Raw genomic sequence first — 13397 nt, 5'->3', positions numbered from 1 at the left:
AAGGACTAGCTCCTGAATCAGCCACTGTTTGCCTAAGAGAAAATAAACCACACTTGCCAGTTGCATTAGGTAAAACCAAAACACACAAAATTCTCAAACACAAACTAACTAAGAAAGGAATTTACTGGCTTGCATAACTGAAAAACCCAGGAGTAGGAAGCTCTTGGCTTCTGTCTCTTTAATCTCCATATGAAGATTCATGTGTGACATGCTCATGCTCCATTCTAAGTCTCCCCTTGGTGACAAGAGAGCTGCAGCAGCCCCGGTCTCACAACGTTTCTGGTTGGAGTCTAGCAGGAAAGAAGAAGTCTGCCACCTTGATGGCTCCAACAAAAGTCCTGGAGCCTCATTAGCATGATTGACCTGCTTGTGAATTAGTAACTTGGCTCAGGCCAAGTCTGGGTCACGTAACACCCTCCAGAGTTGAAAGTGGAATTATCTGCACAGGAACCACATGGACTGAGCGGGGAGGGGCGGTCAATCCCCAAACATAAATTGTGGGCTGTTACCAGAAGTAGGGTAAATAGATGTGCATAGCCAGAAAAAAATGTTTACTACACTACCCATTATTTTATCTTGCCATGTGTTGTAGGCACTGTTGAAATGCTACTGTATTATACACAGTGGGAACCCTGAGAAACATACCCTTGCTTTGGCATTAAGTGTGAAACTTCCTTAGAGGCTAAAGGGCACTAGTAATTGTTCCACACTCCAGTTTAGAGAGTCTTAGCAGTACTGAGCGATCCTACTCATTGGATATAATTCAAACTACTTTTTAGTGTCAATGATGTTGTTCATATCAACGCATTTGTCTCCCTGTTACCCCACAAGCTGCTAGAAGGCAGGGGTCTAGCTGACTGCTCCACATAATGTCAGTATTAATAAATGATTTATTTACTGATTCATTCACTTAAGGGCTCTGTTTCCAGTCAGATCCGACACAGTCAGAAGCGTCTGAGCTTCCACTGGCTTCAAAACAGGAATTATAATTCTTTTTGGCAAGTGTGAAATCATTGTAACTCGTGTTCTTTAGAAACACATTTGAACAACATCCTGCTGACTGGAAAAATGTATACAATCCTTCAACAGAACAATTGCTCATTCACCACTCCCATTTTAAATAGAAACAAAATTTCAAGTAATTAATTTTAATCATTTACCAGTCTGTTTTTTAGCAGATAGGCCCATACTATTATTCTTCTGGGCACAGACAATTTTTTCCAGAGCTGGACAGAGAATTTTTTTCCCTTTCAATTGGAACTAAGGTGTAAAGTCATCAATCTAAAGGTTGAGAAGTATCCATTTAAATCTGAGGCACTGAACTTGAGCTCTGATCCTCTGGCAGGAGCCTGTGTGTGTATTTGAGAGACAGAGAGATAGAGATGGAGAGACATATGGAAATTGACCAATTGTCTGGGAAACATGGAGGTCAGGGTGATACAAGACAATGCCAGGAAGCAAAATCAGAGTCCAAACAAGATATAAATCTAAGAGGAATAAGCAGAGAAGCTGAATTATCTGAAGCTTGAATAGGCAAGAAGCAATAGGAAATAATAATAATAATAATAAATATCAGTGTAGCACTGACTATGAGGTAAGGACTTTCTAAGTGCTTTACACAGGAATGCGTATTCTCCTCTAGTCTAGACTACAGATTTCATGAAGGTAGGGACTGTGTTATTTTATTTCCTTCCTTGCTCAATAAATATTGTTGAATACTAATGACACTGTATATGCCAAAACAAAGCTAGTGGGATAAGACATGGAAGGTCGGAGGCAGATACTGAGACATTCCCTGAGCAGCTAAGTGAAACTGTCACTCTTCCTAAGGGGTGTCCAAGGCCTCGGCTATGGTTTAGGAAGAGCTGTTCAAAGACGGTGGGGCATATCAGTTTCTACCCAGCTTTTGTCTACGTTCCAAAGATAATCTAAACCTTGCCTTTCATTAAAGCAGCCATCAAAAGGCAATGCAATGACCATGGCACTATAAAAATCAGTCCAGGTGTGTTGTTCTCTTCACCTTATCCTGATTCCCCTCCTTACCCCATCCTACTCAGGCATCCTAGGGTATTCTGGGACTTCTCAAGTGGAGGCAGTCACATCCCTGCTTTCAGTAATGCTGGGCAGAGTTTGTTATCTGGTGTTAGGCTTGTGTGCCAGTGTCTTTCTGGAGTTTCATACTGGTTGCAGCATAGGAGGCAACTGACCTCAATAACCGGGAGCTCTGGATACCTACTTCTTTTCATAGCACATTGCTCTTGAGTAGTGCTAACTCAGCAAGTCCCAAGAGACAATCAGTCTAGCCTGTCAGGTCTGCATGTAATCAGCAAGGAATTTTTCATTCCCGGGCTAATGCCTACATGCCACACAGCCTCTATCATGTTTTCTTAGTTAAGCGAAGTATCTTAGTAGTAAACTGAACTTCTAAAAACCCAACACATTCATTTGTTGGAGAATGGGAGTGAGGGTAAAGAGGAGAGATTTTATCTCTCCAGACAGATTTTAAAATCTCCAGACAAGAGATTTTATCACTTAAAGACACATTTTACACTGGAAAACCAGGACAGTAAAAAAATAGAATGACTGGAGGATGCCTTTTGCTACTTGAAGGGCATCTAGATTCTGGAAACCAATCTGGGGTTTCTTTATTGATGTAGCCGTATAACGGTTTGATCACACAAGAACAGACATTCTTCATTTGCAGACTACCAAACCAAGGATAACCTAACTGTGACAAAGAGAAACTTTGAGTTATTGGAATTGCTGGAGGTAGGGAAGTGGAGTGGGAGCTGGGGAGGTTTAGGTAGCACAGCAATATGAAAAGGGTCGTTAATATTTCTCAGCTTATGAACAGTTGGGTTCTAGAGGGAGACTGTGTTTGAATCCCAGCTTTACCACTTACTGGATGTGTGAGCTTGGACGAATTTTTAAACCTCTCTATATCCCAGTTTCTTTGTCTGTAGAGCAGTGACAATATTAGTACATTCTTTCTAGAGGTACTGGGATGATAACCGAGTTAATACAAGGAAAAGGCGTGGAATGACATCCTAACTCATTGTAAAATTCAGCATATATTGCCCCCCAGCCCTATCATTATTATTACTTTCATGTACCTCTCTAGGTTTCTCTATATTAAATCATTTTTCTTCTATTCCTTATTCCATATATCTGGTTAATCTGGTTGGGTGTTAATTGAAGATAGACTGTCCTTTCAGTTTTCATCATTTCATCAAGGCCAATCCTCAAGTTGTCATGTGGAGGGACTTCAACTGCCAAATACCTCAGGTCTCTGCCTTGTCACTCACTTCTCACCCTAGAGGGTTTGGGAGAAGGACCTGGGCTGTGTGGTCAGTGGATCTGTCATTGTGCCAACCAGATACATTCTGGTGTGGCTTTCCACCAACAGTCAGGCACGGCCCTGTGGGGAAGATTTGAGTTTGTCTAGCTCTTCCATGACAAGGTAGATGATAAGTGTACTATTTTAGAGCTATGATATCCATTATTTGGACCTATTTTCCAATCTACTTTTTTAGCAGTAACAAAGCTTATATTTCTCCACTGTATGACTAGGATGTCTTTTTCTCAGTTGGTTTTGACTCAGAGGGAGAATAATATTTTATTTATTGGGTCCCCAAATTCTCAAAACCTACTATGTGTGAGGTTCGCGGAGGTTTCTGTAGGTGATACATTAATGACTAAGGTAACTTCTTTTCCTCGGGGAGCTTGAAATCTAGTAAAAAGAATGATAACTTTTCATAAGTAACTATAACACAGGATGAATAATTAAAATAAGAAAAGCAAATTTTGGGGACTTCCCTGGTGGTGCAGTGGTTAAGAATCCGCCCGCCAATGCAGGGGACACGGGTTTGATCCCTGGTCCGGGAAGATCCCACATGCCACGGAGCAACTAAGCCCGTGCACCACAACTACTGAGCCCATGTGCCACAACTACTGAAGCCCACACGCCTAAAGACCGTGATCCGCAACAAGAGAAGCCACTGCAATGAGAAGCCCGTGCATGGCAACGAAGAGTAGCCCCCACTTGCCGCAACTAGAGAAAGCCCGCGTGCAGCAGCGAAGGCTCAATGCAGCCAAAAATAAATAAATAAATAAATAAATTAATTAATTAATTAATTAAATTAAAAAGAAAGGCAAATTTTGTGGGCAATTCAAAGGAGGGAGAAATCACTTCCTCTTGGAGGCATCAGGAAAAAAAACTCATGGAAGAGATAGTATTTAATGTGGTTATTACTTTGACAGATTGAATGGGGGAGGGAAAGAGCATTTTAAACACACAGCAATGCCACGAAGGCAGAAAAGCATGAGTCTGTGTGTCAGGAGCGGGAGGGTGGCAAGGAGATATCTGTGGAGAAACAACAAGTAATTCATTCTGGCTGAAACTTAGAGTATAAGTAAGTTGGGGAAGAGGCTGGACAGGCTTTGACCATACTGTGGAAACACAGAAAATTTTTGAACAAGGAACTCACTTTAGAGTTGCTTTTAAAGAAGATGAATCAGGCAATGACACATAAGGCAGTTTCAATTCAGAGATAAGGGAATGGGAATAACTGAGGTGGAATTGAGATTCAATTCCCTATTTGTATGATTCTAAGCCTTGACTTATCCGAATAAAGCAAATAAAAAAGGATTTGTGTTAGAAGGATAAAACAATGAGCTCAGACTTAGATACTAAGTTTGAGATGTTACTGGGACATTCAAGTGAATAACTCTAGTCACTTCTGGCTCCATTCTGTCCTTCATTTGGTAGGGAAAGAGACTCCACCTCCAATTCTGCAAAGAATTTGTTGCCACCTTGAATGTACTACACCAATTTTACAATTTATTAGCCCTGCAACCTAGGGCTTTTACCTTAATCTTTCTCAGCCTTAGTTTCCTAACATCGCAAAAGGAAAACCTATGTCATAGACTTCTGAAGTTAGATAACATATGTACCTACCTTGCCCAGGTCCTAACATGTAGTTGGTGCTAAGAAACGACAGCGATCACCATCATCATCACCCTTACAAAGTCAGGTCCAAATACTGGCTCTGTCATTTCCTAGCTGTGTGATTAACCTTTTTTTTTTTTTTTTTTTAATAGCTACTTTATTTATTTATTTATTTATTTTTCGCTGTGTTGGGTCTTCGGTTCGTGCGAGGGCTTTCTCTAGTTACGGCAAGTGGGGGCCACTCTTCATCGCGGTGCGGGGACCGCTCCTCATCGCGGTGCGCGGGCCTTTCACTATCGCGGCCCCTCCCGTTGGGGGGCACAGGCTCCAGACGCGCAGGCTCAGTAGTTGTGGCTCACGGGCCCAGCTGCTCCGTGGCATGTGGGATCTTCCCAGACCAGGGCTCGAACCCGTGTCCCCTGCATTAGCAGGCAGATTCTCAACCACTGCGCCACCAGGGAAGCCCTGATTAACCTTTTTAAACCTTCGTTTGCTCATCTTTAAAATGGGGGATAATAAGAATAAGTACAACAACTATGGTTGTTGTAAAGACTTATGAGATGATCTATGCATAGAACTTCTTAAGAGGATAGCACTTGTAGCTCCCAAACAGAGCTGTTGTGAAGATTCAATAAGTTCTTGAATGTATTCAGCATACAGTCAAGATTCTAAATGTTAGGTACTATTATTATAATTACATTGCTACTACCAATACTACTACGACAACTACATTGCATTAGGTAGATATTTGGTTGTTACCTCTCTATTAATTGTGGGTTCTTTAAAGAATTTTCTCAATACCTATTTTACTTAGAAAATAGATAGATAGATGATAGATAGATAGATGTTTTAAAATATAAATTGAAGATATCTAGAGGGCACTTTGCTCTGTGTATTAGGAACTTAGGGTTTGGGGCCTTAAGGTATGGATTTTAGAATACATGCATAGAGATAATAATTGAGAACCTTGAGGGAGTATAGGGAATAAGGATGAACCTTACCAGGTGTTTGCTCATTGAAGATGGGAGGAGGAAGAGAGGCCAGGAAGGGACTCATAAGAAAAGATGAGTGATGCAGAAGTAGAATGACAGCCATCACAGTCCCAAGAAACGAGAACACTGCAGGAAGGACAGGGATGTTCGACATTGCTAAATGGTACATAAAAGCTTGAGAAAAACTGTAGGCTTTGCCAATTATGGGGTAATTGGTGACCTTGAGAGAACAGTTTTAGAAAGAGAATCAAGAGTGGAATCCAGATTCTGAGGAACTGAGTAGGAGGAAAACTGAACACTACAATCGTAGCCTGCTTTTAAAAGATATTTTCCAAAGAAGAGAAGAAAAAACAGGGCAGTAACTGAGGCAGTAGTAAGGTCAAGGGAAGGATCATTATAAGGAGAGAGAATCTTTGTAGAAACTCAAACAGGGAAAGCAAATGAAAACATCATCAAGAGAGGTCCTTGGTGGAATAGGGACCCAGAGGAAACAGGGAAGAATGGGAACAGAGGCTAGGTTGAACTTTGTAAAAGCAGAGACATGAGCCTCTCTTGGAGGCCAGAGTAAAGCAAAGGAGTAGGCAGATTAAAATTACCAAGAGATACTAAGATGGAGCAAACGGAATTGCAAGAGGTCTCCATCAGATATCTTGGATCTTACTGGTAAACAAAGTGACTACAGTATTCTGAGAGATTGCCAGGAGTGGGTGGGAACTGAAGGACAAGGAAAGCCGTATGGAAAGGCTGCTGTGCACAGCTGACTGTAGCTGAATTCAATAATTTCTGGGGCTGTAGAGAGCTTAGCTGAAATTAGATAATTAGTGCCATTGGTCTAATGATATCCTGTAGACGCAATCTACTGACTTTCCCTAGAAATGATCAATCTTCAGGAGGAAGAGTAGGGAAAGCATATTTTGCCTTATATTAAACTTGATAATGCTGAGGCAGAAATGAGGCAACATAAAAATGGCAAGGGATGCCATGTGGTAATTAATAGTAAGTTACTAACATGGCTTGGTATATAACTGACATAACAAATGAACCCAGAACAGAGAGAATATATTGAAGAAAAGAGAGAGTTCAAGACACATATGGATACCATTAGGATTAAAAACAGGTTAGGTGATCATGAAGATATGGAAGGAATTGAAGTTGAGATTAGAATGTGGATTCTCAGGGGTTTTAAGATCTTAGAAGCGGAGCAACACCAAGTGAGATGAAGTCTAGGGGGGCCTTGTCGGGGGGTCACCTCGTGGAGTGGAGCTCAGCTTCCAAAGTCCAGAAAGCAGCGAGGAAAGGTTGTGTAGGAATACGATCCAGTGGGCCAGGCAGAGTGGTCTGGGTTCTAAGCCCCAGCTCTATCACTCTTCAGTTGGGTGACCCTGTGCAAGTTACTAAACCTTTCCACGTCTCTTTTCTCATCTGTAAAATGGAGGTCATATTGGTTCCCAACTTTTAGAATTGTTGGGAGGACTAAATGGGATAATATATGTAAAGTATCTCACATTTGACACCTGATGAGGGCTCAGAACATACTTTTATTAATATTTAGTGTTAGCTTTCAGTATTTTCACGAATCATACCTTAGTGTCTATCCTTGGGAGGATGACAGAGCTTAAAGTGGAGAGGAAGACTGTGGATGGAATACTAAAGTCAGTGAAAAAGATACTGCATCAGGTTTTAGAGGTTAGTGCATGATTGGGTAAGGACTGTTAGAAAGCCTAACTAAAAATGCCTTCAACAATACTGACTACCTCAAAACAACAAATCCCCAGGTAGAACTGCTCCAAAGGTTAGTGCCATTGGCTTAATGATATCCTGAAAGACCCAGATGCTTTCTCTGCTTGTTGGCTTGTCCCCTTGGACTATTTCTCAACATGGCCCCAATATCATGGCTGAAGTTTCAGGTACCGTTAGGCACTGAGTTTGAGGGATCCTTAGTGGATCTCTCTACAGTGTGAGAGGGCTAGCACCTATTGATTTCAGTTTGGGGAATAAGACAACGGAGAAATACCATTTAACATTTGTTGCACAAATGATGCTGCAATGAGCACCCTTGTAGATGCCTCATTATGCATAAGTGAAGTATTTTGTAGGATGAATAGGGAGATGTCAAATTGCTTCCACAGAGGGCAACTTTTAAGTGTTGCAGAATCTTACAAATGCCATTACCACTTTACACACTCATCAGTAGTACAAAAAAATATTTCTTTACTTCCTATCCAAAGTTTGATAAGATTAAACTTTTAAATATTTGTTAATCTGGCAGATGAAAAACTTATCACATTGCTTTTTCAGTGTGCATTTTCTTGGTTACAAATGAAGTTGACTAGCTTCTCAAATGTTTGGATTATTTGCACTAAATTTTCTATGAGTTTCCTGTTTACAACTTTTGCTTGCTTTTCTATTAGGTTGTTCATGTTTTCTTCACTTATAGAAATTCCTCATATAGTCTAGATACTATATAACAATCCTTTGATTGTTATTTATGTCTATCTTTTGTCTTTTAGCTTTGTTTAAGGTGTCTATTGTAGGAAGCAACTTTTAATTTGCACAAATTTTTTGTACTCTTAAGGTTCTTAGGTTGTTCTACTGGCAGTAACTATGCAGTTGTTTAATCTCCAGGGTCAACCCTGCCCAAAGTCAAGTACAGGAAGCCGTCTACACAGTGTCATTTAAATGATAAGGAGAGAAAGGCTCAACTGCTCAAATATATTTCAATCCATGAGTCTGATGCCATGTCTGAATTTTCCCACCTGAGTCATTCCCAAGGGACTTTCTGGGACCTTGGATTTTAACCATGTGAAGGATGTTATTATCTTGTTGAGACAGGATATTAGCCTATTAACAATAATTGTGCTCTCTGATTAAATTTTGCCATTTATTTTTATCAGAGGGAATGAGATGTACAGGGAAAGTAAAGAATGTTTGAAACAGTGCATGGCTCATGTGCTTGAAGAAATTTTATGGAAGGATTCGGGTAGCAAGGAGGTAGCTTCAAGACAACTTTTCTCTTTCTCAGGAAGGAAGAAAGGAGAAAGACAAAAAGGGAATACTCCCAAAACAAACCTTGATTTTTTTTCTCCCCTTAGGCTAGAGTCCTCTAACATTTGGGTTACTTGCTAGGTCAATATCAAAATGTGATAACTTTCCACTGAAAGTAGATGCTACTTTGATTATTTCCTTAATTAAAGCAAACTTAAATAAGCAGTTCCACAGCTATGATTCAATAAATCCTTTCAAACATTCCACACGAAAGAGTCCTGTGATAAAGTCATTTCAGATGGAAAACAAGGGAATTAAAAAAGAAAAATGGCATAAAAGGCTTCTCTTTTGCCATGTGTTAAGTTGGGGGAATTTTTTCTATCCTTGTAAGCGGTTTTTAGTCTCTGAGGAAAAAAATACTTAAAGAAAGCAGATGTTGATGAGTCACATTTAAGCTCTTATAGTTTGAAACATATTTTTTATTTGTATATGAAACTGTGGTCTGGAAGATAACTGGCTAAAGTCCTTGACTAAAACCCTATGTTGTCAATACCAAAGAAGTTGGGCTAGAAAATCTCTACAAATACTCCCAGCTCTTGTATTCTACACTTTTTAATGAACTTTATGCTTTTTTTGCCTTTGGCCCAAGTATGTAGCCACAAGATGATATAGCCCCCAGCCCCTTTTCTCCTCTGGCTATTTCTTTAAGTCACTGTCCAAGAATGAACAGTGAAGGAGTTAGGAAGGAGGAGAAAACTTTCAAAGTGTGAGAATGGGAGCAGCAGTCAGTCACTGTTGAGTAAATTTCTACAGACTGCTAACCACAAGTAAACAGACTAACCAAATGATCACAAGCATGATTACAGCTGAAGATAAGTTTCTTTATAACAAAGGACTGAAGACCTAACTGAGAGGTCAAAAAAACCCACTTCTCTCAGGAAGAACCAACACCTGAGCAGAGATCTGAAGGAGGAAGAGGGGTTAACAAAGTGAAAGAGGGGTGGGTTGCCTGTGGTAAGAGCATGCCAGGCAGAAACAACTAGCACCTACAGGGTCCTGCAGCAGGGGGCACAGTGCGTTCAGGGAAGTTGGAGGTAAGGGGATGCATCCCCAAGGTAGTTAAGGGAAAACAGAGAGGATTTAGAATTGATTTGGATCATGGGAGCTAGTTCTCCCTCAGAGTCTTTGCTACTCTCTTCCTCCTCTTTCTCTCCTAGCAGATAAACAACACTTGAGCTAGGCATTGTTTTAAGCACTTTACACATATGAAGTCAACTCTAACTCAACAATAACCCAATGAGTATATGGTAGAATATATGAACTCATGATCCTACCTGAAAATCTCTGCTTCGCCTTTTTCTTCCATATATATATATATATATCTTTAGGATAGCAGACAGTTTTTTTTTTGGTAGGGACAAGCTCGGGGTTATTTGAGAAAAGAAAACAAAAAACAAAAAAAGGATGGGAGTATTCAAATGCGGTTTAGACATGCTCAATCCCAAGGCATGGGACTTAGGAAGAAAACTACAGAAAACTATAATCCATTCCTGTGTAATTTATTTAATTGAAATATATAATATCTATTGAGTGCATATGGCATCAAGTACTATTCTGAACATTTTATATATTAGTTTATTTTATCTTCACACCTAACCCTACTGTGATGCCCATTTTACAAATGAGAACACCAAGGGAAATCTCCAAGAATGTACAGCTGACAGTAGTGAAGAGAGGTGGGTGCTGATCTTGGGCAGTCTGTCTTCAGAGGCCACACTCTGAAGCACTAAACATCACTTGATCATCTGTACGACTGCCCAATGCCTTGCTACCTCCTAAAATGGTTCTCTTCTTTCTTCTCCAATAGACTCCCTTATGATACATTAGGAAACAAAGGTCCTCACGACAAACATGATACAGTCATTGAGTTAACTGAAAATAAAAAAACTGGTGGAACTCTATAAGGACAACTACCAAGACTGCTTTTTCTTCAACAAATGAGAATATGGAAGTTATTTTGTGGCCAATGAACATGAAATACTTAAGATATGAGGCAAGCCGCCATGTAACTCTAGATTCCTGAAACTGGTAGTATAAAAACTGCTCTAAGGCTGCTTTTGAGCAGGGATTATAGTCAATCCTACACCACTAAAGTAATTACAGTAGAAAAAAGAAAGACCATTTTCAACGAAGCTGCAGAATTTCTCTGATTTGCATTAAGAATTTGTCATTTTCTTGGCACATGTTTCTCCTTTCATTATTGAACTCTATGAGAGATCATGTGTTTCAAGTCTGCCTCACTTTCATTTAGGCTCAAGTCAAATTCCAGAGTGTTCTTTCGGATGAAGGGGTTTCCCTAAAGCTAACCGGAGTTTACTGCACTTTTGTTGAGATCTAAACTAGCAGGATTTCAGTACCTCACTCATCACTCATCACTTTAATCGTTCCGTCGTATATATCCTCAGCTTTCTTGCTACTTTACTCCTCCATCTTACCCTCTTAGAAGACAATAAAGCACTTCTGTTGTGTTTTCTCTGTGCCCTTCCCCTCTCCTCCCCTCCCTTCCCCTTGCCTCCTCTTCTTTCAGTGCTTAGAACTGTCCATCTATTCACTCAACAACACGCTCTGAGTATATGGCAGAGTACGTGGGCCCAGATGCAGGTAGGTTGAGAGACAGGGTGGTGGAAGCATGTAAAAGATCTCCTCTAAATGCTCCTAGTTTCTCTGTAAATGGGAAACAGACTATACTCATTTTACAGGGGAGGAATCTGAAGCTCAGAGAGAGCAAGCAGTTTGTTCAAGACCACCTAGCTTCCAAGTGGCCGAACCATGATTTAAATCTAATCAGTCTGACTCCAGAGTGTATACTCTTCGCCTTCATGCACTGCTGCCAAACTCCTCTCTGGTTAACTTCAACTCTGTACTTCCCCACCTGACCCACCAGGGTCCTTCTGACACTGCTCTAACAGCCCTCCTCTGCACTCCCACCTAACACACTAGGCCCTAATTCAAGGAATTTCCTAACTTCTTGCTTCTTTCTGAAAGAGAAACAGTTGGTAACTTTTGTGAATTAGGCTGTAACTACTTTATAACTAACATGTCCTGCCCATCATCTGTCAGCTGCAAGGTACTCCGGTGAGCCACCACTTGAGAGCTTTACTCACTTTAACAGATTTCATTGGCATAGCTCTGGGTGGCAATCCAGTTTTGTGAAAATGTGCTCAGCCAGAAAGGCCCAAGTCCACGCAGCTGTGGCAAAGTTACAGTTCTGTGGTTTCATGTTAGTTACCTTATAGTTACTGTGTAATTAGTGCCGCTTAATGTATATTACCAAAATAAATATATCCACCCCAGGGAAAAAAAAAAAAGCTGAACATAGCTGAAGACTAATGACCATGCTGATTACTCTCCCTTCACATTCATGCTTTGGCACACCCCTGAAAGCCTACTCTACTTTCCCAGTCAGTTCATTTCTTAATTACTTTACCTCTTACCTCTTTTCAAACTTTTGTTGCCACTTCTCCAGTCTTCACTCTGTAATGACTTGTTTCCCATTTCATTGAGAAAATGGAAGCAGTCAGAAGAGAACTTCCACATACTCCCCACACCACATCTACGGACCTACTTGCATTGGGCCCCTTGTACTCTGCCTGACCTTTCACCACGGATGAATGTCCGTGTGCTTATCTAAATCCAGTAGCTCCTTACTGTGCACTGGATCCCATCCCCTCACCTTCTCCAGGATCTCTCTCTTTCAAATATACCCTCTCTTCTGTATCATCAATTTTCCTACCCCCATAAATCATTTCCCATCAGCAGACACATATTCTGTAATATTCCTATCTTAAAAACGAAAACAGACTTCTGGTTTCTGATCTGGCCTGTAAGGAGCTTGGCAATTGTCATTCTGTCTTAACAGCAAGTAAAAAGCTGAACAAATCGAAAAATCAACAATTTTTCTTAGCTCCCTCAGAGAAGTGAGGTAATAGGCAAACCACTACCTCCCAAACTGGAGAGACAGGTAAATACAGAAAATCACAACTTACTGGAGCAGAAACCTTCATGAGAACCGGTGCTGGGATATGAAAACCTGAACTGTAATTGACAAATTGCTGGAGGCTCAGTGTGCAGAAGCCTGAGAGTTAAAAACTCCAGGGGGACCCAGTCATCAGCAGGTCCCCACAATTTTGTGAGTTTTATCTCCAGGAGCTTGACCTGGTTCTTACAGTGAATATCAGAGGAAAATTCGCTTGGGTTTCTGGAAGGAGGAGGAGAAAAGAAATCATTTTGAAATACGTAAGAGCATTTTTTTCTTAACAAGTCCTGCCCATAAGAGAAACTACTTTACAGAGCCTAAACTACTGAGATTTTATCAGAAGGGAAATACCCAAGTCTAGCCCATTCTAGCTTTCCACTTGGGAGAAAGGAAATACCCAATCCCAATCCCTTTTAGCCTTCCATGTGAGGGAAGG

At 40.6% G+C, this 13397-nt stretch overlaps 1 long non-coding RNA gene across 1 annotated transcript in view; it reads right to left on the bottom strand.

Annotated features, from left to right (window-relative positions):
- Window positions 1-13152, bottom strand: part of LOC132368587 (uncharacterized) — a 28840-nt gene extending 15688 nt beyond the window's left edge. Inside the window, exon 1 of the long non-coding RNA XR_009504133.1 lies at window positions 12972-13152. This is a non-coding gene — a long non-coding RNA (uncharacterized LOC132368587). The remainder of the gene's footprint in view (window positions 1-12971) is intronic.
- Window positions 13153-13397: the final 245 nt, after the last annotated feature.

Source organism: Balaenoptera ricei, chromosome 7 (assembly GCF_028023285.1).
Source record: "Balaenoptera ricei isolate mBalRic1 chromosome 7, mBalRic1.hap2, whole genome shotgun sequence".
Lineage (NCBI taxonomy): Eukaryota > Metazoa > Chordata > Mammalia > Artiodactyla > Balaenopteridae > Balaenoptera > Balaenoptera ricei.
This window is presented reverse-complemented; position numbering and strand designations above follow the sequence as displayed.